The sequence below is a fragment of the Schistocerca gregaria genome, chromosome 6, assembly GCF_023897955.1.
Source record: "Schistocerca gregaria isolate iqSchGreg1 chromosome 6, iqSchGreg1.2, whole genome shotgun sequence".
Taxonomy (NCBI): Eukaryota; Metazoa; Arthropoda; class Insecta; order Orthoptera; family Acrididae; genus Schistocerca; species Schistocerca gregaria.
The window spans coordinates 188,194,295-188,199,574 of NC_064925.1; the positions used below are offsets into that span (position 1 = coordinate 188,194,295).

At 40.9% G+C, this 5,280-nt stretch overlaps 1 non-coding gene and 1 pseudogene across 1 annotated transcript; both read right to left on the minus strand.

Annotated features, from left to right (window-relative positions):
• Positions 1-1,129: 1,129 nt before the first annotated feature.
• Positions 1,130-1,230, minus strand: LOC126279751 (U6 spliceosomal RNA; annotated as a pseudogene).
• Positions 1,231-4,876: 3,646 nt separating this feature from the next.
• Positions 4,877-4,983, minus strand: LOC126279735 (U6 spliceosomal RNA). Its single transcript, XR_007551199.1, has one exon. It is a non-coding gene; the product is annotated as a U6 spliceosomal RNA (small nuclear RNA).
• Between the last annotated feature and the right edge of the window lie 297 nt (positions 4,984-5,280).

Genomic DNA, 5,280 nt, shown 5'->3' on the forward strand with positions numbered 1-5,280 from the left:
GGAGCTCCGTATGCCACGGCAAACTGGCTGACACTGACGGCGGCGGTGCACAAATGCTGCGCAGCTAGCGCCATTCGACGGCCAACACCGCGGTTCCTGGTGTGTCCGCTGTGCCGTGCGTGTGATCATTGCTTGTACAGCCCTCTCGCAGTGTCCGGAGCAAGTATGGTGGGTCTGACACACCGGTGTCAATGTGTTCTTTTTTCCATTTCCAGGAGTGTAATTCTTGTCCATTGTAGATGCATTAGAAAATGCAACTGTTGAAACTGAAGGTAAATGTAATGAATTATCTGCATTTATAAGCATTAACTTAAGATGATAGCATTTGAAACTTATTGGCACTCATCTTCAGATGTTTACATTTAATTAACATATGCAACATATACATAGTTTCTCTACTAACGGCATACTTTTAAATGTAAGTTTTTAAGATAGCTATTGTAAAATAAAGGTAAAAGTAACAATGTTAACTCTATGTAGATAAATGTAAACCACTGATAACTGATATAAAGTAAACGTACAGTATCTCCAAAAGTACGAGTATTGAAGTATAATTTATTGGCATGTCTTGAAAGAGGGGCCATTCATATCAGTCCATCAGTTTGGGTCAAAGTATGTGAGTGAGAATGATGTGGAAAATGCAGCATCTCGCGTAAAGTTGCTGTAAGGTTTTCAAATGTTGTACATGGCAGTGAGTGTGTGTTATGAAATGACATGATTGAGACAGCAGTAAGAGACGTTGTGACATTCGAGTGTGATCCTAAGGAAAAGAAGAAGCTACTGCCTTTACTGGGCTTAGGCTTAGACTGACTGTGATTTGTGTCACATTTGCCAATTAACTAAAAGGCTGCTGGTAACAGGTACTTGTGTTAGTGTGCATAGTGTATTGGTGGTTTCGATGAGACTGTTGACGTGTTAGTAGACTGAGATTTTAGATGTGAATTAATAATGTGAGGTATATGTTCATTACAAGTTTTGTTATGTTCTGTTATGAATAAAAGAGAGTGGAGGAGAAGTGCATAATGGAAAGCATAGTTTGTAACAAGTGGATACAGATATAAAGCGAAACTTCTGTAGGTGGATGAGGGTATTAGCAGCTGATGTGAGACATGACAGAGTGAGATTGCTAAAAAACGTGAAACACTACGCGATTTTGGGTGTCATCCTTGCGCAATGGCCGTGCTAATCTTCTCTGTACCGTTCCAGTTTCAGCATCACGGCGTATTGGGACCTATGTAACATGCCGAATATTTGCATGCAGAGTTTGTCCAATCTTTCTCCTCGAAAGAGGATGAGAAATTCATCAGGTGAAATAGTGAAAAGCATCGACTTATATCACATTGGTGGAATTCAAAATGCCATCAAAATAGTAGAGCCTCACATCTAAATAGTATATGTTAATATCAGCATACTGGTCTGCTTTCCACACACTTCAGTGTCGTGGTATTCATTGGCTGAAACTTGTCAAATTAATTTAGGTAACTATATGTAATGGCAGATTGCTAGACAGGTGGAAACATACTTTGTGGGCCACACCAGTGAAATTTGTACATGACATGCTGATGCACCACAGATTTGATATAATAGTTGGCTTTTACATGAAAGGCAGTGGCTTATTACACAGGCATATATGCTTCAGTTAAGAATCTGATTAGGTGTCGCCATGTTCTCACAATCCGAGTTTAGAGTCTTATAGGCATACGTATGAAACACACTTCTCTAATGTGTGGGATCAATAACTCTGATTGTAGCAAGTAGCAGGTCTACAAGACTCTCAAAACAAGCGAATATATTTCCGAAACTGTCTTAGTGCTAACACAAATTGCATTACACTTGTAGTGGTACTTTTTGACGAAACTAATCGATTTAATGACAGAGTGCACATATGCAAGGCAACTTTTAACTCACACATCAAGTACAACACAAGAAGACACAGGCTTCGACCATTTAAATTATTGAGTAACTCCACAGAGACCAAAGGACGGTCCTTTTCATCCAATGGTGCCACAAGACTTCAAAAAGAGACACAGTAGCCTCATGAACCATTAAAAACAGCATTCATATTGCACAATTCGAAACACACCAGTGAAGGTTAGTACAAGGGTATGGGTGGGTGAATGCGACTTGTGTGAGATAGTAGTTATGATGGACATATTTCCGTTTTCTGTACAATACCAGGTGATATATATGTGGTGATACAGGTGTACACAGGGCTGGTCTACTTGAAAACAGTAAAATGTCAATCAGATGTAATCCAGTTTGGTGAATATTCTTACTGCAGGACAAGTTGCTATTGCAAAACAAAGAGTGAAAGATTTAGTATTTGGAAGCAGCTAATAACTCAGTAGATACTGGTGTAATGTGACACAAACTGGTTTGTGATGTTGTTGTCTATTCCTGAAATCTTGAAGTTTGCTAGTGTTTTGTGTCTTGACTGGCTCTGTATCTGCTTTTGTTGTAGAGCTTCTGTGTGTGTAACATGATGAATACTGAATGCAGAGTTAGTTCAATCACACTCCTAGACACAGGATGAGAAGTGCATCAGCTGCAATTGTGAACACCATCGACTTGTATGACATTGATGGGAGTCAAAGTGCTGTCAAAATAGTAGAGTCTCACATCTAAATACTATATGTTAATATTAGCGTACTAGTCTGCTTTCCAAACACTTCAGTGTTGTGATATTCATTGGCTGACACTTTTGAAATTAATTTAGGTAGCTATATGTAATGGTAGATTGCCAGACATGTGGTAAAATTTTGATGAAATATGCTAATTCCTTCTCTACATTACATCCTCTGGAGGTGAGCCCTTAGTTAGAGGCACTTACTTTAAGCAGGTATACCTATCAGCTGACTTCAGTCTAAAAAAGGTGCAGCTCTACCACCAACTACTACAGTAAGTTTTTCCATGAGTGATATCACTACCAACACCACCACCCACTACACTGTCACTTATAAGCTTAGCCAGCCTCCCCTTCCCATATGTATTGAGGTGCAGGCCATGCCTAGTGAAACCCCATCTATTGATAGACCCAACTGGCACCACTGAGATGTGATCCATGCCCTCCGCCATCAGTGCTCTACCCAGCCCCACGTTAACGAGCCTAACAGCTGCATTAAGGTGAGGCCGATCATGACACTGAAACAGTTGCACGAAATGCACATTAGTCCCACGAGTTTGAGTAGCTATTTTAACCAAGTCTCCACTGACATCATATTCCCCGTCCCCATCAAGACTGTTCCCTGCTCCACTCACTATCACTACCTGATCCTCTTTCATAAAATTCTTACATAACTCCCCTATGCTTTGAGGCACCTGAGCCAACCCTAAGCTAGGCTTCACAATGCTGGTGACCTGGTACTCACTCCCCAACACTTCCTGGAACTGCTGGCCTACACGTCTACTGTGGGAACTACCTAGCAGCAGAACCTTCTTTCTGCTAGACTTTGCAACTAACCTAGACCTCCTAATTGCTGAGGACTGCTGCAAGTTACCTACATCTACGGCTACACAAGGCTCCTCTCCACTCAACTCTGACAGTTGGTCGTATCTATTGCATGTATGTAAAGTAAAACTGTCTGAATACCTCCTCTTCCTAGTTGCCTTCTTGCCAACTGCCAGTTCCCATTCCCCACCACCCTCCACCCTCCTCAGCCTATCTAGTACCTCATTTGCACATAGTAACTGCACCTGAAGGGCACAGATCTTACGCTCCTGTTCCTCTATTAACTTGTTTCTACCGCAGACTCTGCGTTCCCAGGAGAGGATCTCCATAAATGACCACTGGCTTCCCCACTGCATTACCCCCAATGAAAATACTCTGAACAAATCCCACACCATAATCCACTACTTACAAATCTACGACAGAGCCCACACTTTTCATTCATGGTAAAATTTTACACTTACTGAAAAAAACTATACATCAACATTACCAAATTTCAGTTACACCAGTAGAACTATTTAAGAACTAACAATAATGGTCTCGAAATTCTCTGTCTACTAAGAAAGCAGCTACTTGTATTAATACTACTACAACACAGCCGATACCAGTAACAGCAAAACTTCACAAAATTATTAGCTAAAACCAAAAAATTCAAATGACCACTGTAACACTAAGCGAAGTTAAACCGCTAAATAAAATTTTCCTGAAATATTTCACTAGAAGGAACAATAAACGCCAGTTGAAACCTAAAGCACGAAATTTACTAAACGACTTCAACACACAGAAAACTCTATAAAACACAGAAAGCGAACGATTACGAAAGTGTATTAAGTCGTTATATCGCTACAAACGGCACGCAAAAGCGGTGAAGCCTATTAAATTTAATAACTGTTTTACAGAGCACAAATAAATTTGTAAGTACTTAGCTTATAACCACTAAAGCTATATTGCACGCCACAAAATGTAAACACACTACTGAGACGCGATACTTAGACGAACGACGAAACCAGACTCACAAATAATAGACCACACGAGTCAACAACACAGGAAGAGAGTTTTGCGATACTGAGGAAGAGAAGAGGATTTTGCCTGTGCTAGGCTTAGTCTTAGTCTTAGTCTCAGGCTTAGACTGGCTGTGATTTGTGTCAGGTTTGCCAATGAGTTGGAGGGGGACTAGTGACATGTACTTGTGGTTTTGGTGTGCCTGCTGACTTTTTATTAGAGTGACATTTTAGATGTGCATTGCTGATGTAAGGGATAGATTTATTGCCAGCTTTGTCATATTCTGTTGTGAATGAAAGAGAGTGGAGGAGAACTGAGTTAATGGAGAGCATAGTTTGTGACAAGTGGGAGCAGATATGAAGCCAAACTTGTGTAGGTGGCTGATGGTATTAGCAGCTGATGTGAGGCGTGAGAGAGTGAGATTACGAAAAAATTGTGGAACGCTTCACGATTTTGCGTGTCATCTTTGCGAAGGGGCTATGCTAATCTTCTCTGTATCGTTCCAATTTTAGTATATGGACCACGAAAGCGAGTACATTCGAGCAGTCCTCTGAAATTGTATATATACTTATGGCGTGGCGTCAAACATTGTTCAGCTTGGATGTAGTTTTACGCAGCTCTGGCGAGGAACACAAGGCCTGCCGAGTGCTAATCTGTGAACTAATTACTGCGAGGTGTCGTTCTTAGTAAGTGGCAGCTCTGTCAACGATAGATTTGGCAGTATTGGATGTAAAACTTAAATCGTAGAGTCGCTTGCTCTCGCACCATCCACCCAGAGCAGCAGCAGTTTCAAACAGCTGCCGCTTTTTTTATTTTTTTTTTTTGTTACCCCT